The 26,716-nt window shown below is 38.7% G+C and overlaps 1 protein-coding gene across 5 annotated transcripts in view; it reads left to right on the plus strand.

The window, feature by feature from the left end:
* Positions 1–26,716, plus strand: part of LOC134541356 (uncharacterized) — a 975,422-nt gene that overhangs the window by 22,401 nt on the left and 926,305 nt on the right. For all 5 annotated transcript variants that reach the window (XR_010076613.1, XR_010076612.1, XR_010076614.1 and 2 more), the window contains exon 2: positions 23,269–23,314. The gene's annotated coding sequence lies outside the window, so the exon portion shown is untranslated. The remainder of the gene's footprint in view (positions 1–23,268; positions 23,315–26,716) is intronic.

The following is a 26,716-nucleotide window of genomic DNA, read 5'->3' on the forward strand; positions in this document are numbered from 1 at the left end:
AAGTGCCTGCTCACTGCACCGCTCAGTCTCAGTGCTAGTGCTATCTGTCAACTCGACAAGTGCATGCACACGCCACTGTCCAGTTTGATATTATTATTGTGGTGGTATCATGGCGGACAAGAAGAAACCTACGGGTACTTTTTATAGAAAAAGAAAAAAGGACATGGAAAGAGAAAACGAAAAACAGGCGAAAGCAATGAGTAAATTTTTTGTTAGATCTGAAGTTGGCTCTTCCGTAGAGTCTGAGTCTCATAAGAACGACACCGCAGAACAACAAACAATGCAAGTAAGAGAGCAATTATTATATTTATCTGTACTTTTAAACTAAACGAAAAATTAAGTTTTCTCCATCTTACTTACAAATTTTCTCAACTTTTGTTGTGCATTTTCTATGGGATGATTTAGTATCCAACATGTGTTACACGTGTTTCAGGATTCTGATTCCGAGGAAACTTTGGTTATTCCATTACCCAAATCATCTAGACCAACTGTTCAAATTGAATCTGAGAACATCGAACAACATCCACTGCAGGTAAATTTGAATATATTTTAGGTGCTTTTTGTTCAATTGTTTCTATATTTGGTAAGTAGCCGATCATGAAATCGTAGCTTATAGCACACCATTAAGGGAGGATGAACAAAAATTATTTTTTCAAAATTCGTTTTTAACTTTAATATTAATGTTAATCCAAATCAAAAAACGATGTAAAAAAATCACAACAATTTTTATATTATTACACATACTTAAAGTGCTGATTTTGACCCTCTCGGTTTCCGACTAGACTTCTAACAAACATTTACAAACAGCTGTTTTAATAGAGTGGCGGGGGGTTTTGTTTTGTTATTGTGTAGCGCGGGCGAGATGACTGACTTCCCTCCCTGATCGCGAGCAAAGCCTAAAATTGATCCTAACCATATACTTTTTTTATTTGTAGTTTTACAAGTTACGAATTACGTGCGTTCCCTTGCGTTCCGGCACTCTTGGGAGGTAAGGGAACGCCGTTATGTTGCGTTCCCACTGAAATTAACCACTGTGTTGATGTGTTTTCAGGATTTTCATCTCAAGGAAAACAGGAACGATCTTGACGACTGTGGAGAATGGCCGGCTAAAATCACCGATGACATCCGTCAAGTTCTCGTCGAGAAAGGCCCTGTGCAGGTTAAACATTTTAAATTTCCTGTTGACCATAAATCTGGCAGACGCTTCACAGTTGCCAATTATAAACAAAAATTGTCAAATGGAGAATAAATCGACAGAGAATGGCTCGTGTACTCAAAATCGAAAAATTCAGTATTTTGTTTCTTTTGTAAACTCTTCAGTAATGAAGTTATATCTGTTTCTGGAACAGAGGGTTACTCTGATTGGCAAAACATGTCAACATTCTTACGCCAACACGAAAAGTCACCTCATCATATAACAGCTGCCTTTTCTTATCGAGAACTTTCCCAGAGATTGAAGTCAGGGAAAACCATTGACGACGAAAACCAACGCATCATAAAATCAGAAACAGAGCATTGGTATGAAGTTTTGAAGCGACTTCTTACTATAGTGCAGTTCCTTGGAGCTCAAGGATTAGCTTTTCGTGGCACTAATGATAAGATTTTCCAATAAAATAACGGAAACTTTTTGAAAATAGTGGAGCACATTTCCAGATTTGACGCTGTTCTCTCTAAACATCTTCGCAGGATAACTTCGAAAGAAACTCATGTACACTATTTAAGCAAAGAGATACAAAATGAGTTCATAGATGTACTTGCTCGTAAAGTTAATGAATTCATCTTAAGTGAATTGCATAAAGCTACCTACTATTCCATCATTCTTGACTGTACACCTGACGTTAGCCACCAAGAACAGATGACTCTAGTAGTCAGATTTGTTCACGCTATACCAGGAGAAAACGCAATAATCAAAGAATACTTCCTTGGGTTTCTGCAAGCGTTTGATACATCTGGAGAAGGACTAACAGCTCTTTTGTTGGATGAGTTGTCAAAAAGAGGAATAGCTTTAAACAACATGCGAGGCCAGGGGTATGATAACGGGTCTAACATGAAGGGAAAACATGTTGGGGTTCAAAAAAGGATCCTAGACCTCAACCCAAAGAGCCTTCTTTGTCCCTTGTGGAAGTCACTCACTAAACCTAGTAGTAAACGACGCTGCTCTTTCCTGTACTGTAGCCGTGAACTTTTTCAGTAACGTTCAAGAGATTTATAACTATTTTTCGGCATCCATCCATAGATGGGACATATTGAAACATCACGTAACAAATGTAACAGTAAAACCTTTAAGTGAAACCCGATGGGAAAGTAGGATTGACGCTCTTGAACCTCTGCGCTACCATATTGATGAAATATACGACGCTGTTTACGCAGCCTCTACTGATGCCAAGATTGATGTTTTTGGAAAAAATACAGCCACTGGTATTGCCAAAAAAATAACAGATTTTCGGTTCCTTTGTTGCTTGATCACATGGTATGAGGTTTTGTTCAAAATAAATTTGGTAAGCAAAACCCTTCAGGCAAAAGAAGTCAACCTGCAGAGTGCCATGACCCTAATTGAAAGCGTAAAGTCGTTTTTGATCAAAATGAGAACAGAAAATGGATTTAATAATGTTGTTACAGACGCAAAGGAGTTGGCTGATAAACTCGGAATCAGCTCTGAGTTTCCTAATGAAACGGTAGTAAGGGCAAGAAAGGTTAAACGTCAATTTTTGTATGAAGGTGTCGACGAACCAATTAAGACAGAGACAGGAAAAGATTCTTTCAAAATAAATTTCTTTTTTGTGATTCTCGATACAGCCATCAGTTCATTGTTCGAGAGATTTGATCTTATGCACAACCATAGCCAACATTTCCAATTTCTTTATGACTTGAAAAAATTAGAAAATGGTGAAGAAAAAACTATCAAAGGAAATTGTCAACGTTTGAGCGAAGTACTGACAGCAGGTGATGAAAGAGACATTAACGCAGAAGATCTTTTTAAGGAAATATCAATATTAATTCCAATGTTGTCACAAGAAGAGAGCTCCCCTCACACAACACTGAGCTATCTCACAACAAACAGATTAATAGACATATTTCCAAATGTTTTCATCGCGTTGAGGATTCTACTAACATTACCAATATCAGTGGCCAGTGGAGAAAGGAGCTTCTCAAAACTAAAAAGAATAAAAAACTACTTTCGATCTAGCATTTCACAAGAACGTCTTAGTGGTCTTGCCACATTGGCCATTGAAAATGAAATATTGAACACAATAAATACAGATACGATTTTAAAGGATTTTGCAAAAGCTAAATCAAGAAAGAAAGGTTTTCTGAAGTAGAACACTGCTGATGAACGAGTGTAGTTAGGAAGTTATGAGTATGTTGATGATGATGACCTTATTAATTGTTTTGTTATTGACTGTTCAAGAAACTGTAAATAAAATAAGAAAGTTGTATCATAAATTTTTAATCTTTATTTCCTTTGTTTTTATTACTACAGTAGGCTAGTGTGTATAAGTATATATATATATATATATATATATATATATATATATATATATATATATGCGTTTGCACCAATATATGAAGTCACTAATATGTGTGTGTATATATATATATTGGCGCCAAATCCAGATCTCGCATGTGCCGAAAAAACTCCTTGCACCGGCCCTGCATATTTGACGACAGAGTTGGAGGGGTAATGTTCGACGGAAATTGGCCTCCAATTTTCTCCACGAAATACAGTTAGTTGTACAGATAACCTCAAATATGTTTTAAAATCATGTCACACTCGTTATCTTTTTCAGATTTTTTCATTATTAATTATTTAAAAATGCGTTAATTTGGTTTCTTTTTATTGTTTTATTGAAGTATATTATTGTAACGAATATAATAATGATTTATCTTTTTAATGCTATTTTGTAATTAGATAATATTAAGTTTTTAATATTAAAAATTATTTACATAATATTCCTATTGTTATTAAGACGAATGTTAGTTTGGATAGTAATAATTATTCCTTTTGATATTGAGTGTTTTATTATTACGAACGTTACACTTAATATTAGGTACCTAAATTATTTTAATATTTAAAACTTTTAAATTATAATTTAATTTTGAAGTTAAATAACGCATCACACTGCTGGATGGAATTTCAAAACTAGTTATTATTTTTGTGCTCTTTAAACTTTTAGCACGTGTATAAATTCAACTCATATTAATACACATTTTCTAGGGTACCCCTCCTGAGTACTAGTCCCTACTGGTCTCAAGTAATATTTTACAGTTGAGTAATAAGTAGAGACCGGAAAAATACGCAGATTCATTCGGCGATAGGCTAGTATTCAAATACATATACCTTTATAATGATTTTGCTATTGGATTACTGTTCATCTGGACGAATCTCAGCCAATTATAAACCCTCGACCAAAGAAGGATCGTATCACAGACAAACCAGATGAGACGACTCACAAGTCGGCAGCCAATGAACTTGCGTTATTTGCCCGAGTGTTCAGGGGAATGTGCAGTCTATCCTGAAGGCCATCGAAACCGCGAATTTTTCCGATCTCTAGTAATAAGTCTTATGTATATGTTTAATTTGTTTTATTATTGATTTCCACTGAAAGTTACATGAACATTATGTCTATAGTAGATAGGTTGTAGTTACAGGTTTCCTTTTTTTGGTCTCTCCTGAAAAAAAAAATTGTCTTCTGGGAACTAAGAGGTTTGCTAATTAGGTCGACGGCATGCAGAGGATATGCACAACATTAACGGGTTTTCATTATGACGTTTTTTTTCCAACAAGGCAAAAAAACACGAACTAATGATGCTAGCATAATAAAGAGCACTGGTTACTACCACTATATATATTTTTTTATTTGTCTCTACATTAGGGTGCAAAATATGACAGTCTTTATAGCCTTCTCAGCACGGAATTGCATGCTTCATCTAACTACTATTTTTAGTTAATGAACGAAAAGAGAACAAAAACAGTTTTAAAGTGAATTTTGTGACTTTTTGTAACGGCGCACACAATCCAAGCACTCTCGTGAAAGAATTTTATTGCAGTAGCAAGTAATGCCAACGAAATTCAAATTAACTTGCTTTCTTTTTTTCCCTTAGATAAAATATTTTATAAATCGTACATTGCAGTTACTAAAGATCCCATGATAGCTATATGATGATGAAGTGATTTAATTATGGTAAGGGATGTATCTTAGCTTTGCTTGGATCATACAAGACTCCATACCTTCTATACAGGTTTGTGATTAACTGAAAGAATAATTAGTTTTTACACTTAAATAAATAATTAATAATTTTTGTACCCGAGGAAAAAAAAATGTACGCTTAACGGTTTTAAAGAACATCCACAGATTAGCTTCAGACACTTAGGGAAATATTTCTAACCTCATAATTTCACGGTATGTCGTCGATTATTTCATCAAGGCTTGAATAATTTTAAATAACGAAAAAAAATATACTTGTAACGTCTCTGATATTGACTAGGGAAAATTTTCCAAGCGGAGTGATTAGGTTAAACGCATTAAACTCGAAAATATTTACAGCTGTTGTGAACATGCGGACAAGAGAAACAACAACAAAGATTTAAACTTCTGTAACTCATTTAAATTCGTATAATGTGTCCGCACACCGCCATTGTGATATTCTGAGTGGCGTCCCAGGTGCTGAAAAGAGGGGGCATTAAACTCCAGACTGAAGGTAGAAGTTGGCTAGAAATTTCTTTCGTTCGTAATGGTCTTGCGTCATTAACCGGTGTTTCGTAGACGTCTACGACTGGAAGAATATTTTCATTGGACAGTCGGCAGTTTTCTACTTCTAAAAAACAACCGGGGGAAAAGTAAAAGTAAAAAACAAAAAACTCTCCATGAAATTCAAATTGTTTGTTTCTGACGTAGAAAAAACTCAAGTCTTCCGTACTATGCAAATTAAAGTTTTTTTTTTAATGGTGGAGGTTTGACGCATAATTAAAAACAAATGGTTGTAGTGGAAAGTATGGTTATTTCGTCATAGCATTTCTTTCTTAAGTTACTATTTACTCATTGTTTGGATCTTTGTAACTGATTCTAGTGGTTCTACAATGGAATTTTTCGTACCGGTATAAGTAACTTGTAAGAAAAACCGATACCATAAAATTTATTCGCACTGAGACCGGGTTTATAAAACACGCAATGAACGCGAGAGCGCATCGTAGCAAATACGTAATAAACGCAAGAAAATCATGGTCGTTTATAGTTACAAAAAAAAATGGCATCATCAACCCTACAAACTTTAAATTGTGAAAAAAAAAAAAAAAAGAGCAAATTTTAGACCCCAGTTTTTATGATAGTAAACTTTCCTTTGAAGGAAAGGTGTAATATTCTTAATAGTTTGAGGGAAAACGTAATGCATATAGTAAAAAATTTAATTCAGGTAGTCTTTTAGTACTTGCCAGAGATGTCTAACATCTAATCTCGGTAACGAGCAAATTCACGTGTTCTCATATTGCAAATACACTTATAATACGACACTCGAACACGAAATTTAACGTAGAATTCTTTAAATAAGGCCTAGCGTGATAAAAAAATATGCGCAAATTGTATTTTTAACTACATTTCCGGACGCGAATCACACGTAGTTTCCACGCCCGCCGCTAGAATTCGCTGCCGGAGCAGCTACGTCGACTATCGAATCATTTGGCAGCCTCATTTTTTTTACAGTTTTTTTTTAAATCGTCATGTTTAGAGATAAATATGATTAAATAAAATTTAACTCTGAATCGGAAAATGTTAGATAATGTGCGCGGTAACATTTCGATATATTTAAAAAATAAATGAAGATAAAACAACCTTAAACATTTAATAATAGTACAAGTCATTAGTCTAGCCATCATTCGAAAAAAAAAGTGATACACATATCGGTAACGTCACACCTGCGTATAGTGGACATATACTTATAAATCTGGTGCCCCAACAAATTTTGTCGCATAGATGTGTCGAACGTGATTTTGCCACGAAATAATTTTATTCGCGTCCGTTCCCACTGCGTGATTACAAACACGACGAGAAATTAAGGAATGGTAACTGGGGAAGGAATTACCTTGGCCCTGATGCTACGATTTTCCCCATACATACAGTCCTCGTCGACCCGCTATCGCTCGCCAAGGGATTCCGTGGTTTGGTCTGGAATCGCTCCAGGCAAATTATGTGATGGTCCCTGGCCTATAGTAAGGCCCACATCAACTATATTAGTTTTTTTTGTCTTTTCGTCTTTATAACGCCTTTAGGCTAAGTGCCTTTAAGTAGGTACCCATATGCTCTTCGCCATTTTGAAAAAAATTCGTTGGGACGGAAACGGACGACATTTATGTTTTCGCTGGGTACGATCCAGGTTGGATGGTTCCGTCCAACATCCGATACATTTTTAAGAACCAGTCCTATATAGTGACGCTAGTGAACTTTCCCAGGTCGTGCAAAAGTTTCTTTTTCTTTTTTTTAAACTGAATATTTTAAATTTATTACACCTTTCAAATGTCTTGCCTGCAATAGTATAAAATAAAATCATTTCACAAAATATCAATTTCGGACGCCATCTTTTATTTATCAGTTAAAATCACATGTCACGTATTCATCATGTAGAGACCTGTAAAATTCGCGATTTCAAATCCCTAACGGATACACTCCATGATACTCTATGCACTCGTGCAAATTACATATGCTGATTGGTTACTGACTTTTAACACCTGTAGACTGGAATGATCGTTAAAGATTTTTCATTGGCCCAGAGTCCTTCAGATAAACTGTGGCCCAATAATTGAAGCAAAATAATGTCAAAAGTATTTGGACTCTATCCGATCGCGAAATGAATCCGCTAATTTTACAGGTCTCTAATTCATAAGTAGGGACTGGAAAAATTCGCGTATTCAATGACCTCTAGGCTAGCTTCCAAAATCCTCTGCTTGCTAGGGAAAATACTACCTGTTCATTGGCTGTTAACTTGTGATACGTCTCGACTGGGTAGCCTTATGTGTTGATGATTCTTTGGCTGATGGTCCCTCATTGGCCCAGAGTCCTCTAGTTAAACTGTGAGCCAACAGCATAATCAACCCAAAGGTATAGGTATTTGAAATTTCATCCTACCGCGAAATGAATTCGCGAATTTTTTCCGGTCTCTATTCGTAAGGGTTCAAATTAACGTGGCGAATACGCGATTTAAAAAAAAAATTTTTTTCGCGTGTTGCGAATTCGCGAGGAACGGGTAAACCTTTCAAACCAGTTCGAACCTGTCCCCGGGGTAGAGACCGGGAGTTCGATTATGACGTACGGGCCCACGGCGGGTGCAACGGGGCTGAAGCAATATCTTCTTCCCCCGGGGTCGACCTTACGGACTGAAACAAAAGAGAGTAGTCGGGTGTTCCTGCTCCGGGCGCACACACACGCTCTCCTGGCGGCGAGAACGCGAAACACTTCTTCCGCAGCGGGGGGGTAACGGGAGATATTGCGGCGGCCATTACTGCTCCTCGTAAATCACGTTGCGCTCGGCTACGTCTTCGACTTCTACCGGGGCTCACGTATCGTTCGCCCCCCCCCCCCCCTTCTCCCACTCCTCCAAGGCGAAGACATTTTTACGGCAACCTTTACGGAAAGAGCCCAGGAACAATTTGTCTGCGGCGGGCCGTAAATCGCAGACTACATCTGAAGTTTTTTTTTTGAAACGGTTGGAGGGAATGGGGAATTTTTTTTTTCCTAGCATGGTTTCATCATCTTTAACGTGAAGTTTCAAAAGGGAAAACTTTTATTTTTTTTTCCTTTCCCCCTCTCTGCCGGTAGTGTAGTGTAGGTACGGGTGATGACGAAAAGTGCAACACCCATAACAGGGAATAAACATCATCTTTGTCAGGTGTTAGGAAGACTGCAAGGTCGCCCGCTCTATCACTCTGGCTCTTGGGGTGGAGCCGCCTGCCTTGTTGTGACTCGTTGGACCCGGGTTGTTCGCGGAAAGGCTCCTCCAAGGCGGATTGTCTCGTGGAGACGGTGTGGCATTTGCCCGATGGGAACACAATGGGTAGGGACCGGAAAAATTCGCGGATTCAATGACCTTTAGGTTAGCCTCCATTATCCTCTGCATTTCTCAAGTAGACACGCGTGTTCATTGGTTGCTAAATTGTATGGCGTCTCCACTAGTTGGTAGCTTGTGATTCGACGCTTCTTTGGTCGATAGTCTCTCATTGGCCCAGAGAGCTACAGTTAAACTGCGAGCCAATAGCAAAACCAGCAGAATTGCACACATGTTTGAATTTCAGCCTATCACGAAATGAATCCGCGAATTTTTCCGGTCTCTAACAATGGGAGACCTAAGATGCACATAAAGTTTGGTTACATCCCGAACACGCCCGAATGATTCACCTTTCGGCCAACTTCGGGATATTGGTTTTATTTTCGCGCAGGAAAAAATGAATTCAAATTTTAAGAGTGGTCGGTTAGGTTAGCTACATTAAAACACTTTAAAACACTATGGACGGTTAGTTAGGTTAGTATAGCTATGTACATTAAAATAAACAGAGAAATATAAATATAAATAAAAATAAATAAATAAATAAATATAAATATATATATATATAAATATATATATATATATATATATATATATATAAATAAACCCGAGATTGGCCGAAGGTGAATTGTTCGGGTGTAATCGGGAATGGCAGAACTTTATTTACATCTTAGGCTTCCCGAACACAATCCCTCGAAACAAGTCAGGCTACCAAAGAGAAGGTGGGTAGAAACAAAAAAAAAAAAAAAACATTCTAGGATGGCTTACAAAAATGGGGAGTCCGTTTCTTAAAAGGGCCAAGTTCGGAGCTGGCTGGCGGCCCTGAAATACACTGATATTACACAATGTTTATTACTTATCAACCGCCCTGTATTTACAAACTATAAATCCGAGGGTTGTTTGATTAAGTCACCAAAGTAGGCCAGCGGGCTTAACCTGGACATATGAAATAACACCGGTTAAAATTTTTTTTCTAGTACAGTTACACATTATATAACATTTATTTGCATTTTAAAAAAAATTGGTTGTCTGTAAATTCTGTTTACGGACGATAGTTTAACGTGACAACGTCATAACAAAACATCGATGAAATGATTGCATACTTTTATGAATGAAATTGAATAATTTTTTATTTTAATAATAGAAGCATAAATACTTGAAATTATACTAGTAATCAGATTTTTAAAATGCAAGAATAATTAACCTTTATTGCCGAAATTGTTGTTGTAATAAGCAATGAAAACCACATTAACTTTTCACTTCACTTTATAAACATTCGACGAAACAGTTCACGTGTAGATGACTTGTAATGTTGTAATTAATTTTAAAAACTGGCGTTTAGCTATAAAGTTTAAATATAATTATGAACAAGTTTTCATATAAATAAAATGTAATCAAATATCTGTCATCAATTATATGAATCACCATAATTTTTTAGTCAATTGTAACATAACCTATTATTACTGCACTCGCCGACAGCGTAACGGAACACAGCGTAACGGAACAATGTGCGTAACGGGACACTTTTTTCGTGCGTGCAGCCGTCGTTCATCGATTTATTAGACGTTGTCACGTAAAAAAAGTTTTAAATACGAACGATTGACATGTTTGTGAAACTTCTCAGGAAATAGTTGTGAATATATATGAATATATATATATATATATATATTTCAAGTTCGGAAGAAGGGGCGATACACCCCTTACCCCTGACACGTCCTCACTCGTTGCAAAGGAGAGCGAGGGGAAAACCCCGTGATTAAATTAGTACACTCGCAGCGTTAACCCAATTAGCGGTTTTCGCGAGTATTCTTGACGCGCGCGGAACCAGATGTTTCCGCAGCTACGTACTCCATTTGAACCGGAGAACTTTCCAGGGTGTAATACGTCGTGTCGACTTGGGGGGGGGGGGGGGGAGGCTGGTAGGATTGCACGTTGTTTGCGATTATCAAGGTAAGAAGGGGGTTTGGCGGGGAAAGGAAAAGGAAGCGGTGGAGGGGGAGAAGGAAGAGGGGTGTGTTTCAGGTGTGCTTTACGTAATGCAGCCCGCTTTACCCCCTCTCCACATAACCTTCTTCCCCTCCACAACAGCTGAGCTTTTATCGCATTATTAACGCCGCGCGGAGCCCGAAAAATAATAATAATAAACGTCTGAGCAACCATCGCGAGGCGGCCCTGACAGTGACGTAATATAGGAGAGGGACTCATGAGCGCCCCGCGAAAATTAGTTCCGCTGAAATTAACATCGCTGTAGCGCATCGCTCACCCGCCGTGGAGTCGGCGGTGGAAGCCGGCATACGCATCGCTCGTTCCGTTTTGGCTCCTCACGGCGCATGGTACGTGCAGGATGGCTTCAGGTTGGAACAAGGTGACGTGGTTTTACTTCCAAAACCAATCACGGTGTTGTTTTTTGACGTGATAACTAGAGCCACGGAATTTTCGCGCGTTCATTTAGTCGCAAGCTAGAATTCAAACCGCCACACTGTCGCACTGTGTTCATGATTGGACCGCAGTTATCTGGACACGCCCCTCTACGACCGTGAACCAACGATGTTCAGCTAGGAGAGAAGTAAGCTAATCAGGTAGTGCCAAATAACAAGGATAAAAAGGTTCTCGCTAAGAAATCAACCAATGGGATAGTAAACATGGGTCGAGCCCACCTATAAGTTTGAATTCTATCCTGAGGCCAGAGGAATCCGCGACATTTCCGGGACTCTAGTGATAACTAGAGACCGGAAAAATTCTCGGTTTCGATGGCCTTCAGGATAGACTGCACATTCCCCTGATCACATGGGCAAATAACGCAAGTTCATTGGCTGCCGACTTGTGAGTCGTCTCATCTGGTTTGTCTGTGATTCGATCCTTCTTTTGGTTGATGGTTTTATGATAGGCTGAGATTCGTCCAGATGAACTGTAAGCCAATAGCAAAAATCACTATAAAGGTATATGTGTTTGAATACTAGCCTATCGCCGAATGAATCTGCGAATTTTCCCGGTCTCTAGTGATAACGTCTTATAATTCGATAGAACGCCGGCTGCACGCACGAAAAAGCATGACTCTCATTGTCACGTTCCGCCTGAGCCGAGCGTGCAAGAACCGGCCAACCACCGTGCGAGAAAATCTTCCATAATATAAAATAGGTTAAGGCGGTTTTTTTTAACTAATTGTATCGTGATTATATTTAAACAAATTATTTAAATTAAATTTGCAAAACCTTGTAAATAATATTTGAAAATTAAAAAGTATGCAATTTTTCATCAATGTTTTCTTACGACTTTATCATGTAAAATTATCGTCCGTAAACCGACCTTACAGACAACACCCTTTTTTTAAATATTTTTTATGAAAATATTTTTACTAACAAAAATAATATTGTATTATAACGGGCACATTTTGTTTCTATAAAGCCAGATACGACGTAGAGAAATGATATAATCGAAATAACTTGGAGAAACGCTGTTATTTTCCACATATTTCCGTGGTGTATTACATACTCCCCCCCAAACCCCCCTCCATTACAAAGTCATCACAATGAAATAATTTTGCGACGGCGACAAAAATTTTCGGGGTGGTTGTGGAACTTCATTCAAATAAACAATCCATAAACGCCCAGTGTACCATATTAAGTACTTATTCTATTATTTACAATAAAAATTATTTTTTTCAGTCTTGGGAAGAACTTCATAGCATAATTCCTACAGAGGTTTTCAACTTTTTTTTTTCCCCCTTCGCTGTTAACCTTTAGTCTATGTTTGTCGGAGTCTCGCTGTATATCTTATGATTATAGACTGGAAAAATTCGCGAATTCAATGACCTCCAGGATAGACAACACGATCCTCTGCCTACTTGGGCAAACGGCGCCCGTTCATTGGGTGCTGAATTTTGAGGCGTCTCAAGTGGGTGACTTGTGGTTGGATACTTCTTTGATTGATGGTCTCTAATTGGCCAAGAGTCCTACAAATTAACAGTGAACCAATAGCAGAAGCAGCACAACGGTATAATTATTTGAATTTTAGCATAACACGAAATGAACCCGCGAATTTTTCCGGTCTCTACTTATGATTAGAGACCTGCAAAATTCGCGGTTTCGATGGCCTTCAGGATAGACTGCACATACCCCTGTGCACTCGGGCCAATAACGCAAGTTCATTGGCTGCCGACTTGTAAGTCGTCTCAGCTGGTTTGTCTGTGATTCGATCCTTCTTTTGTTGAGGGTTTATAACTGGTTGAGATTCGTCCAGATGAACAGTAAGCCAATAGCAAAATCATCTAAGAGGTATATGTGTTTGAATTCTAGCCTATCACCGAATGAATCCGAGAATTTTGCAGTTCTCTACTTATGATAATTTGCGCAGCGTTCGTTGACTTGGTTCGCTCTTGCACAAGGGGGGTGGGGATATATAACGCACTAGCGTCGCACACACGGTCAGGAATTCTCATTACGAGCACCGCGAGGCCGACGCCATTGTAGCTCGTAGCTGGTAGCTGGTAGCTCGTAGCTCTTAGCTCGTAGCGGCTCTGATCCGAGCGGGTTTATGAATCAAGTAGAACAGCCGAAAAGAAAATAGGAAAAAATAAATAGGACGTGAAAAAAAAAGGAGGGTTGAATGGGTACGGAAGAGGATTGGCTGAAAAACCGTGGAAGGGAGGGGGTGGGGGCGGGTGGGAAATTGACTGTCCCTGCCGAAGAGGAACCCTTCTCTTCGCATTGACGACTCTATGAGAGCAACACGTCACGACACGTCAGTTTCTCTCCCCCCCCCTCATCCCGCCCTCCTTTTTTTTTTCCTCCTCCCTCCTGCGCGCGGTCGAATGGGCTTCGGGAACATTCGGGCGCCATGAATTGCAGATTACATATGCTCGCGCGTCGGGTAATGAATATTCCCGAAGCGACGCGAGGCTGCGAAAGCAAGGGACACGGAACACGAAAAAAAAAAAAAAAGAAAGAGAACAAAAAATAAACAACGGACGCGTGACTACATCAAACAGCGCGAGGAGGAAAACATAACTAGGCGTTGGTTTATGCGATCATCTGAACCTTCTCTCCTCCTCCCCCCCCCAAAAAAAATTATGGTAAGCCCTAGCCCTTTCGATGAAAGCGCGGACGTACTTTTTTTAAAATTTTTTTTTTTTTTTAAATATTGGAGGGGCAGCGGTGATTTTACGGTTACCATCGTATTCTCCGTTGTCTGCGCCGGCGAGAAAATGGCTGCTACACTGTAAAAAAAATGTGAGCGCGTCTTTCATTACTCTTCGGTGACGTGTGACATAAATGACCTTGATAACGAGAAATAAAAATAATCTATGCGTTTTCACGTTGCAAATGCAATTATTAGAGACCCGTAAAATTTCGCGGATTCTTCTGGCCTCAGGATAGAATTCAAAGTTATAGGTGTGCTCAACCCATGTTTACTTTCCCATTGGTTGATTTCCTAGCGAGAACATTTTTATCCTTGTTATTTGGCACTACCTGATTCGCTCACTTCTCTCGTAGCTGGGCGTCGTTGGCTCACGGTCGTAGACAAACAAATGTGTGCCAATCATGAACACAGTGCGAGAGTGTGAAGGTTTGCATTCTAGCTTGCGACTAAATGAATCCGCGAAATTTCCGGGTCTCTAGCAATTATTATACGAAACACGAGACACGAAAACTAACGTAGAATTCTTTAAAATCTTATTTCAGAGCGTGATAAATATTTACGCGAATTGTTTTTTCGACAAAATTTCTTGACGCGATTCACATGCCCATAGAAAATTCTTGGCTTGAGCATCTACTGCGGACATGTTAAACCAAGTGTGGGAAGAATTGGACTCAAGGTTGAGTGCGTGTCACATAACTGAAGGTAAGCACGTTGGACAATTGTGAGAATAAAAAAAAACTAGGTTATTTACCTTCAATTTGATGTATGATTTGTAGAGACCGGAAAAATTCGCGGGTTCAATGGCCTTTAGGATAGACTCCAATATCCTTTACACACTCGGGCAAAAGCCAACTGTCCATTGGCTGCTGACTTGTGAGACGTCTCGACTGGGTGGTCTGTGATTCGACACTTCTATGAGTGAGGGTCTCTAATTGGCCCTCAGTCCTCCAGATTAACAGTGAACCAATTGCAGAAGCGGCACTAAGGTATAATTATTTGAATTTTAGCAAAACACGTAATGAACGCGCGAATGTTTCAGGTCTCTAATGATTTGTGGTAAATACGTAGTCTAAATTAAACGGTTATAATATACCATCGAAACTGGCACTTTCTTTTATGGACGTCATGTATTTCATTGTGCACGGTAACTGCTATAGTAAAAAGAAAAAAAAGCACTTACGGACTTATGTTAATTGACAGTGTGGCCAGGATCAGGGGGGGGGGGGGAATTAAGGAAAACCTGAGTTGTCAGTGAATTATGAACTTTTGAAAATATCAGGAAGTATCCATTGGTCTGGGAAATTTAAATGAAATGGTTAGACAAACACTAGTCTTTAGAGACCGGAAAAATTCGCAGATTCATTCGGCGATAGGCTAGTATTCAAATACATATCCCTTTATAATAATTTTGCTATTGGCTTACTGTTCATCTGGACGAATCTCAGCCAATCATAAACCCTCAACGCCTCAACCAAAGATGGATCGTATCACAGACAAGCCAGATGAGACGACTCACAAGTCGGCAGCCAATGAACTTGCGTTATTTGCCCAAGTGTTCAGGGGAATGTGCAGTCTATCCTGAAGGCCATCGAAACCGCGAATTATTCCGGTCTCTACTAGTCTTGAATCATCTTACACATTGAATGTGTCTCGCACATTAAATTTTGGTTCAAATTTTGTTGCAATGCTTGTTTGCCAAGAATTTTTCAGCAGGGATGCATTTTTGACGTGTAAAAATCTTAGCTCTCGGCATGCGGCAGTTGGCAGAATAAATTTCGTGAAAATGTAAAAAATGTCGAGGGACGGAAATGTGACACAAAGATGGCGGACCTTCGTGTAGCAACATAAACCTGTACATAGTCACTTTCGTGAACATTAAGTTACACGCCAAACTATTTGAATTCATTTTTCCTGCGCAAAAAATAAAACAAATCCCGAGGTCGGCCGAAGGTGAATTATATTCGGGCGTGTTCGGGCAGGGACAGAACTTGATGGACATCTTAAGGCTTCCCGTTTTATAGACGACTTGCGTTTGTTTTGCGTGTTGTGTTGTTGGCTCTGTTAACGTTCCTTGCGTGATCGTAGTTCATAAACCCGGGTTTTAATGCTGCGTGTGTGTGTGTGTGTGTGTGTGTGTGTGTGCGTGTGTGCGTGCAGCGCTATTAGAACCGGCGGTGGCTCCCGATATTGGGCTGTAATTCACGCGCCGACCCCCACACTTAACCCCGCCAACCCCTTCCTCGCCCCGCTTATAAACTCTTGAAAAGGTGCGGGGAGGGAGGGTGGTAGGGTGGCTGCATTTCGCAGCCCTGTAGCCCCGGCCCAGACCTGGATTTCTGGGCGAGGCCCGCAACACGTTTCATTGGCCCGCTGGAAGCAGAGGGCGGAGCCTCTTGAAGCAGTGCGCCGAGACCACACGTCATCATCTACTACGTATATAATTATCACATTATCTTAATCAAAATCATCATCACCAACAATATAATAATAATAATCTTATCTTCATCAAAATCATCACCAACAATATAATAATCATCTTATCTTCATCAAAATCATCACCAACAATATAATAATCATCTTATCTTCATCAAAATCATCACCAACAATATAATAATCATCTTATCTTCATCAAAATCATCACCAACAATATAATAATCATCTTATCTTCATCAAAAACATCACCAACAATATAATAATCATCTTATCTTCATCAAAATCATCACCAACAATATAATAATCATCTTATCTTCATCAAAATCATCACCAACAATATAATAATCATCTTATCATCATAAAAATCATCACCAACAATATAATAATCATCTTATCTTCATAAAAATCACCACCAAAAATATAATAATCATCTTATCTTCATCATATTCATCATCCCCAAATATATAACCATCACATTATATTCATCAAAATCATCATCCCCAAATATATATTAATCATCTTATCTTCATCAAAATCATCAACCACAATACAATTATAATCATACTCATCATAAAAATCATTATTATCATCATCAATATAATCATCATAATCATCAATATCCTAATCATTATAGTCACCAACAATATATTAATAATCTTATTTTCATCAAAATCATCAAAAAAATAATTATAATTATAACCTTCAAAATCATCCTCATTAACAAAATATTAATCGTCATAATCATCATAACCTTTCACAGCCACACAAATAATTTGCCCTGGAGAATAATAAAAGGTAATTTACAGCTTAAAATAAATGCACACAACTTTGGAAAAAAGTACTGGAAACAATGTATGGCCACACTTGCATCGCAGGTTCATTCTCACCCTGTGCCAACGCACAGCTGTTATGGGAAATGTTTTCAACTTATTTATTTTTTAACTGGCAAAATGGAAGTCAAATTGCCTTTAATATTGTTTTGTAATTTTCTTGGTAATATCTTTAAATTTATAATGTAATGCAATTTTCATAGCTTATTTCGATATGTATTAAATATTTAGGGAATGTGATGATAACTTAATTTAAATGTATTTTTATCAAAAACCATTTAAAACATTGGACCATATTGTGAAGTGTCTCTAAATGTCCTAAGCAACTGAAAATACTTCGGTATACTTATATATATATATATAAAAGAAAGAGTGTAAAGTAATTAAAATGTAGTAAATGGAATAGAAACCATGTTATTGAACCAAAATTCAAGAAATTTCAGTTGGTGTACCATCTTGGTGCTGTGATATCTTTTATCAAGTTCGTTTTGTAACGGTCGTTCTGATGTGTGTGTGTGACCTTTCTTCTGCTTCTGTTTGCCATCAAGTGAAAACTTACTTTCATACCTGTAAGCAAATACTTATGATTTAATGTATCAATAGGATTTTTCTTACCCCCCACCCCCCACCTTTTTTGGGTAATTGATGTGCCCTGAATTTATTTTTGGTCCATTCACTGATTAAAATTTTTTTTTAAATGTCAAACAGCGGTTCCATGAGTTGGTGTTGCGAGATCCCAGTCATACGTTTCTTACATCGGAATGCGTGAGAAATTTTTTTTTCTCTTAATGGTGACGCATGCGTGAGTACTGCTTTGTTGTTTTCTCGATTGCAACGCCACCTTCGCAAAATGGCGAATCTTGAGCTCAAAGCGTTTTGTTTTCTAAAATTTTCTAAGAGAAATTCCGTAATTTCAGCCCTCCCCATTGGAATCTCTTTGCACGATGAGATTGGTTGAACGTCGAAGTCCCTTGACCGTTGGATTGGTCGCAATGGTCGAGACGACAGAGATATTTTTCGCTAGCCTCCACACGTTCACCTGACATAACGCCATGTGATTTTTTTTTTTTACTTTGGGACTTTATAAAAGATCGTTTCTACGTTCCGCCGCTACCTAATGATTTGCCAGAGTTGAGACACAGAATTGAAGAGGCTATTGCTTCCATTACTCCGGACATGTTAACCAAAGTGTGGGAAGAACTGGACTTTCGTTGGATGTGTGCCGTATAAGGTATAACTAAACTAAAGAGGTACATATTGGGCATTTGTAAGAGTAACTAGGTTAGTTTACCTTCAATTAAATGTGTGATTTGTTGTAAATAGTCTAAAAAAAAACTGTTATAACATAGCATTGAAACTTGAGCATTCTTCTATGGACATCTTGTATAATTAAACAGGTCCAGTAGTTTTATAATTTACTTTTTAAAAAGCAATCAAACTCACCATATTTATATTATTAGTATATATAGTAAAGTACGTCTAAAATAACTTAAATAAGATCACATATATTAGTAAATTAATTTTTTTTACGTATCTCTGAAAATAAAAACGAAGACTAATAAACAAAAAAAAATAGCAAAAATGTTTACACTTACGATTTTGATAAATGTACTTTGTGCATTATTGAGAAACATGCATTTTGAACTCTAAGAAAAGCAGTTGAAATACAAAACTCAAAGAGAGTTCAGCAGGAGAAACGCATTGTGTGACTCTAGCCTAAGAGATAGTAGCTGTTGTAGGCACAGAGGTCAAATTATCACAGACTTCATTCTCGCCACTCAACGAGATACGTTCTTCGATGCATTTTTTTTTTTTTTTTTAGTGTAACATCTTAGATCTCGGTGTATGACATTTGGTGGGAGTAATTTAGTGAATGGACCGGAATTCGCTTGAAACGGAAATGTGTAAGCACGATGCCAGAACCAGAGTTCATAGTATTAACGGTTGAGTGAAATTTAACAAAATTTCTTGTCGATAATCAGTTCCAAAGATTTTTTTTGACGTGACAACGTCTAATAAATCGATGAACTCCGGCTGCACGCACGAAAAAAAGTGTCCCGTAACGCACATTATCACGTTACGCTGTGTCCCGTTACGCTCATTGTACGCTTGCGCCGCATCTATCTCTCTTCCACTCGTTTGGAACAACCATCGATTTGACCTTTTCGAGGCACATTAAACTTGAAACACTCCCATTCGTTTCCTACTTTTCCTATCATCGTCCTATCCTTAACAGAATAACACAGATTGGAAGAAGTTAAATAGCAAACATGTATAAAAGTTATAGTTAAAATAATCTGTTCGTTAAAGTAATAAGCATATTTGAATTAATGAGTGCAAATAAAAGTAAATTTATCAATTAAATTGTAGATTTCCTTTCACTCCTTCTTTGTATCCATACAAAATAGTGATAATTCAATAAAAATGATTCAATTTTATTTATGAAACTATGCAATCATTTCATCAATGTTTTGTTATGACGTCACGTTAAACTATCGTCCGTAAACCGACTTTACAGACAATTTTTTTTTTTAATTTTTTATTGGAGCCGTTTCATTATATGGTTTGAAATTTCGGTCTGCAAATTGATTGATTCGAGAGTCGACGTAACTGCTCCGGCAGAGAGTTCTAGCGGAAGGTGCTTAAACTACGTTTGATTCGCGTCCAGAAATGCAGTTGAAAACCTAATTTGCGTATATATTTATCACGTTAAATTTCGTGTCCCGAGTTTCGTATTATAAGTGTATTTGCAACGTGAGAACACCTGAGTTTACTCGTTACCCTAGTTTTGGAATCTGCACACCTCTGGCGAGAACTGAAAGACTAGCTCACGTTTTTTTTGTTTAGTTTTTACACTCCTGGTGAATCACTCTCCGGTGTTTGATTCACGTGCCGGGAATGGCCAGGCAAAGCCTTGGAAAACGGACTCCACCCTCCTCCTCCATCAACCCCCATTTGCAGACCGCTTAACGTTCACCCTTCCCACCCCCCTTGAATATAGTAGTTTGTAAAGGGGGGTGGGGTAGGGGGAGGGGGTTGAGGTATGGCGAGCAGGGAGCAGTAAATGGGAACTAGAAGAGGGGTTGAGAGAAAAGGGGAAAGGGGTTGGTTTCGGATAAGGGGAGGCTGATAAAGTGGCCATGTTCGGAGCCGAGGATAAATCCACGTCCATGCGAATTTTCCCTGAAATCTTTTAGCAGTTTCCATCTAACCCTCTTTTCCACTCTTTCCCCCCTTTTTTCCCCCTTTCCCGTTCTCTTCCCTAAGCACACCAGCGCTTTGGGTGGCAAATGTACCAGAAACACCAAACCCACCCTCTCAGAAATACCTCCCCCCCCCCCTTTTCCAACTTCCACCCCTAAAATCCGTGACCCTGCAAGACCACCCGCTTCTGTCTCCTTTATTTAAGGCCGTGTCCGAGTTGAGGTACGCAGTTGTGTACTTGCGGCCTTGAGTACTTCACTTGCCCTTGTTGATTATTTGACAAATACGCACGGGTTCATTGTCCTGCCTCTTGAAACAGTTTTTCTTTTTACCAGTAAAACATTACTTTTTCCACGAAATGTTTTATTTTTAACCATTCACTAGCGTCACATGAATTTACAACAGTTTACTTAATGGATCTACCCTTTTTTTATATTAGTTAAGATCAGCATGTATTTACGGAAACTTCCTTGAAATTTTTTTAAAATTAAGTTTATTAATACCGGTCATATGTAAAGTAAAAACGATTTTTCAAGTCTTTGTATTATTTAAATGTTTTATCAGATAACCTACAAAATGCGTTTCACAAAATGGCGACTTTTCTTAAAACTCGCTGCATTTTCTTGCATTGTAATACTACGGTATTTACAGGTTCACTGCAACTGTTTTTGATGCTCATTTGTTTTGTTTGTGTATGTTTCTTGTCCCGGACTTTCGGCAGTGTTTTGTTTGGCGTGGTCACGAGCGTCAGCGGCCTCGGACGTTGCCATAACGACGCGTGAAATCAACAACATTCGGCCGTGGTTCGAAAACAATAACATTGTAATTGGTCGCTTGTAATTTTGACGCCCTAGCATGTACGTAATTGATTGGCCGGCCAATACCGACAATGCGAAATTTAAAAGATTAAGAAAAAAAAAATTGGTTGTCTGTAAAGTCAGTTTACGGACGATAGTTTAACGTGACAACGTCATAACAAAACATTGATGAAATGATTGCATACTTTTATGAATAAAATTGAATCATTTTTATTGAATTATCACTATTTTGTATGGATACAAAGAAGGAGTGAAATGAAATCTACAATTTAATTGAAAATTTTACTTTTATTTGCACTCATTAATTAAAATATATTTATTACTTTAACGAAGAGATTATTTTAACTATAACTTTTATACATGTTTGCTATTTAACGTCTTCCAATCTGTGTTATTCTGTTAAGGATAGGACGATGATAGGACAAGTAGGAAACGAATGGGAGTGTTTCAAGTTTAATGTGCCTCGAAAAAGTCAAATCGATGGTTGTTCCAATGGAGTGGAAGAGAGATAGATGCGGCGCAAGCGTACAAAGAGCGTAACGGGACACAGCGCAACGGGACAATGTGCGTAACGGGACACTTTTTCGTGCGTGCAGCCGGCGTTCATCGATTTATTAGACCTTGTCACGTCAAAAAGTGCTTCTGACGCCGGGAATATGGCGTGATTCAGCGATAATTCCCGTGCGGAATTTGGACGTTTGGAGCAGATCAGCGTCGCGAGAACGAATCACTACGGACGTCAGCAAATGAAGGCGAATTATAAGGTTGAGAAATTCTCTTGTACCAGGACTCAGGTATGGCTGGCCGCACCATCATTTAGAGACGTTTACGCCGCACATCGATAGTTCCGTCCCAGTGAACACTATTAAAATCACGCACGAAATTAGCGATTGATGTGTTTTCATAAATTTTATTAGAAAAAACGAACTATTTCATCAAACTGTCGCACACAGGTCCAGTAGTCCTAGGAGTCCGAGTCTCGTGTCTGACTAGCTGGAGGCAAATAACAAATAGACTTTTGAAAATTAGTAAACATGTGCCCAACGTAACTGACTATAGATTTGGACATAATTTGTTTTCTTTTGGACATATTCTAGAAATCGGCGTTTCGAGTCATGTTGATTACTATTGTTGAGTATTCTACCAAAAATAAATGTTTTTATTTTATTGTTGTACTAATTATCACCAGATTATGTTAATCATAACACAAGGCGCCCAATCCCATTAAATATTGTTTTTTTTTGTATGCTCATGATAGTACAGAATAATTTGGTTACCATAACTTGGGGCATGCTATAGTGAGCCGTATGCATACAGCATACTTGTAGGGCTGCACCACAGTGCGGATGTACGGCGAAAGTTACGCCTTTAAGAAAAATCATGGGGGAAATTTCAAACACTTGGTGGAAGGTGGGGAAGGTTAGGTAAAATAAAAAAAGAGCGCGTGTAATCCAGTACACGCGATAGAAGCGAAACTTCTTTGGAAATTCAAACCTCGACTCATAAGTATATCGAATGGGGTAAAACGGCATATATATATATATATATATATATATATATACACACATACACACACACACACACACACACTAAAGATAACACATTGCGGGTTTTTTATTTCATATTTTTTAAAGTGCTTAAGAATCATAAATTTATATGTATTTATTAGAAATTTGATTAATATAAAATTAAAAACAATTAATATTCCACGCACAGGCTTTACCCTAAAAGTGCAATATTTCGCCTCGTATTTTAGTGTGTTATATTAACATTGAAAAACGATTTTGATTAACTTATTTTAAAAACTTTTCTAGGTACCCCCGGACTACCTGGATGGACACTCCAAATTCTAAGTCTTAGGTAAGTAATATATATACATACATTTTTTTTTGGTTGTGGTGGGAACGATTGTTTGTTTAAGGGAGTTGGGGAAATGAGCCATCATTAGGGGCATGCTGATTTCGCGAAAAGATTTCGGGACTATGTAGATGAAAGTCAAAACACTGTAGCATCGTGTCTGTGTTTCGTGATTGGGTGAGTTTCTTCCAGGTACATATCGATTGTAACAACACCAATCACAGTGATCCAGTGCGGAAGTAAACGCGTCCTGAGTGGGCTCGGTCAAACAAGGCAATGACTTCTCTCGCAGACGGCCGCCAATCACAAGGAGAAGAAACCACATTTGCGGGTATGCCTTGTCGCAGTCTAATAGGTGTTCAGATCTTTTCGCGAAGTCTGCATGCCCCATGCATGGGGGAAAGGTACTCCTGATATCAAAGTCACGGTGAGATATCGGCGATATCGGCGATCCGAGTGACACAACGTCCACACATGAGGCAACATTTCACAGTCAACTCGTGCCCTCCAAGTGGAGAATATCTACAATACGTATTGTAGAAGTAATTTTTTTTTCGAAATAATCAACTTAAGTGTAATATAATGGTCGTAATAAGTTCCCAGCAATGCACGAGACGTTAAGGAGATCTTGGATCATCAATCGTCACGACATTCGTTCATTATGCAGCAATCATTTCACTGAAAAAAAAAAAAAAAGCTTTATCAGCAGTGACGAGGTTGAGCTATAGCTAGAGACCGGAAAAATTCGCGGATTCATTTCACGATATGCTAGAATCCAAACAACTGTACATTTATATTGCTTCTGTGATTGGTTTACAGTTTATCTGAAGGAAATTTAGCCAATGGGAAACCTTCAACCAAAAAAGTATCGAATCGCAAGCGTCCCAGTTGACAAGCGTCAAGAGTCAATAGCCAATGAGCAAGTGGCATTTGCCTGAGTATGTAGAGGGTTGTGGAGTCCGTCCTAGAGGTCATCGAAAGCGCGAATTTTTCCAGTCTCTAGCTATAGCTGTTAGTGAGAGTTACATCACCGCCAATACTTGGTAGCCGCTTAAAAATACCAATCGTTGCCCTCGCAAATTGATTGTCGAACACAATTAGGGGGGGGGGGGGGGAGTGAGTAGCCCAGATTTCGTGAAAGATGGGGTAAAGTACAACCATAATATATTTTTTTTTTAAAATATTTTTCTCAATAACTGAATTTTAAAAGAAAATTTTCTGTCTCACTTAAACAACATCTCATAGAATAGCAAAATTTTAGAACTACAACTTTTACAAGTACAAATCTAAATGATGATTTAACTTGGAAGAAACTGAACAGTTAATATATTTTTTTTAAAATTTAATTGTTTTGAATACTTTGTTATTGACGATTACATTAAAACAAGTCATAAATAACACAAATTTGTGTTATTAAACGCATGAGACATGCATGTCAAGTTTATATGAAAGACATGCTTACAGTAACACGTGCACAAACAGGAATTAAATATAGACTACTCGTGGAAAAAACAAAACAAAATTCATGTCGCTTCTGTGTATGAGGCATGTCGGTGTATAATGGTTAGGAAATACACTACTGTAGCCCACCAAGTGTTACAATAACCCTTACAAAATAATATATAAGTAGCTAATTTGCTATGATTTACTTATTGAAGTGAAAACTTCTTTAGCCGCGTTGAGCGATTTTTGGTAGGGGCAAAACTTATGGTTTCGCGTCACCGACATGCTAGTGACGTGTTGCGCCAGACTGGCGAATCGCAGCGGCCTGTGTACATGTATACGCATATATGCACTAATACATTGTATGTACTCGACTGTATCATGTGCGTGTTGGACTCCTTTTTTTGGGATGGGTAAAATCTTGTGAGTTCGCATCACCAACATGCTGTAGTAGCAGTAAGTGAAGTTAATTTGACCACGTGAATACATGACCTAGGTCTGACATAACTGGTAAGTCATAGCTAGGTAATGAATTTTTACGTAATTTTTACATACCACTGACATCTGCTGAGACTAAAAAAATGATGTAAGGATAAATTATATCATGCTGACATCGTACTGATATAATACCAAAATCATTTTCTTACGTACATTCGACGTAGAAATGATGTCATATTACACATTCAAAAACAAAGTTTTAAGTTTTTGCTTCTGTTCACAGTCCCCATGACTGGATATTTTTCTGTCTTAGCTTGTTTATTTTTTCTAATCGTGGTTGGGAGGGATCAGGAACCCCACAGAAACCCTCCACTCACCCTGGCTACGGGGGTGGATTTTAACCGACACAATTCATCGCTGAAAAAGGGTGTTTGCGTGTTGCATACTGCCCGTATTTTCGGCCTATACGCATGCGATAAGCAGACGACTTGCAAAATATAATGGAAAGTTTTTCCATAAAACTTAGTTTTCACGTTTACGTTCATCAACGCCGCTTCACAGCCACGATTCAGAGAGCGAGAGAGAGAGAGAGGGGCTTCTTAATTTCCAGGGTTAACGACACGAAAACGGAACAACATAAAAAGGGAGAGTTAAGGCCGAAACTTCAACGAAAGCGACGTTAAAAAAACAATCGCATCACTCGATTTCAAGAACGGGACGCTCACCACGAACGTTCTTCCCATGCCGTGTGTTTTTCTCAAAAAAAAAAAAAAAGTATTGTGTTTTCCGAAGTGCTACCCACGTTCTCTCTTTTTTGTGTTCCGGCTGGAAATTCCTCATTGAAATTCAGGACAATTTTAGCGGGTTATTTCGGCTTTTAACGTCGAACCCGCGATGGCGTAAAGGGGGTAAAGAGTGGTGGTGGGGGGAGGAGAGGGGATGATGACCCTTTGCATATTAAGTCGGAGGGGAAAGAGCTTTCCCGCTGGCCTACTCTACTCTACTCCGCCCCGCCCCCCCCCCCTTTTCCGTCCCAGGAGTTTCAGAAAATGTTGCGTCGCGGAAGGCGGGCGGCAACGAAATGAAGACCGCCTGCCCCTCCGCTAACTTCATTCCTTGATATCCTCCCAGGGAATTAAGGAGGAGCGGACTTCACAAAGAGCGCCGGCATCTGTGGGCGGCGCATGAGGAACACTCCGTACACGAACCCGCAACGGCGATGGAACGAAGACGAGATGACATTAATGGGGTGGGCTTCCGAGACTACTTCCGGAGTTGAAATTTTTTTTTTGACGTGACAACGTCTAATAAATCGATGAACTCCGGCTGCACGCACGAAAAAAGTGTCCCGTTACGCACATTGTCCCGTTACGCCGTGTCCCCGTTGCTCTCACTGTACGCTTGCGCCGCATCTATCTCTCTTCCACTCGATTGGAACAACCGTCGATTTGACTTTCTCGAGGCACATCAAACTTGAAACACTCCCATTCGTTTGCTACTTTTCCCATCATCGTCCCATCCTTA

The sequence above is a fragment of the Bacillus rossius genome, chromosome 18 (genome assembly GCF_032445375.1).
Source record: "Bacillus rossius redtenbacheri isolate Brsri chromosome 18, Brsri_v3, whole genome shotgun sequence".
Taxonomy (NCBI): Eukaryota; Metazoa; Arthropoda; class Insecta; order Phasmatodea; family Bacillidae; genus Bacillus; species Bacillus rossius.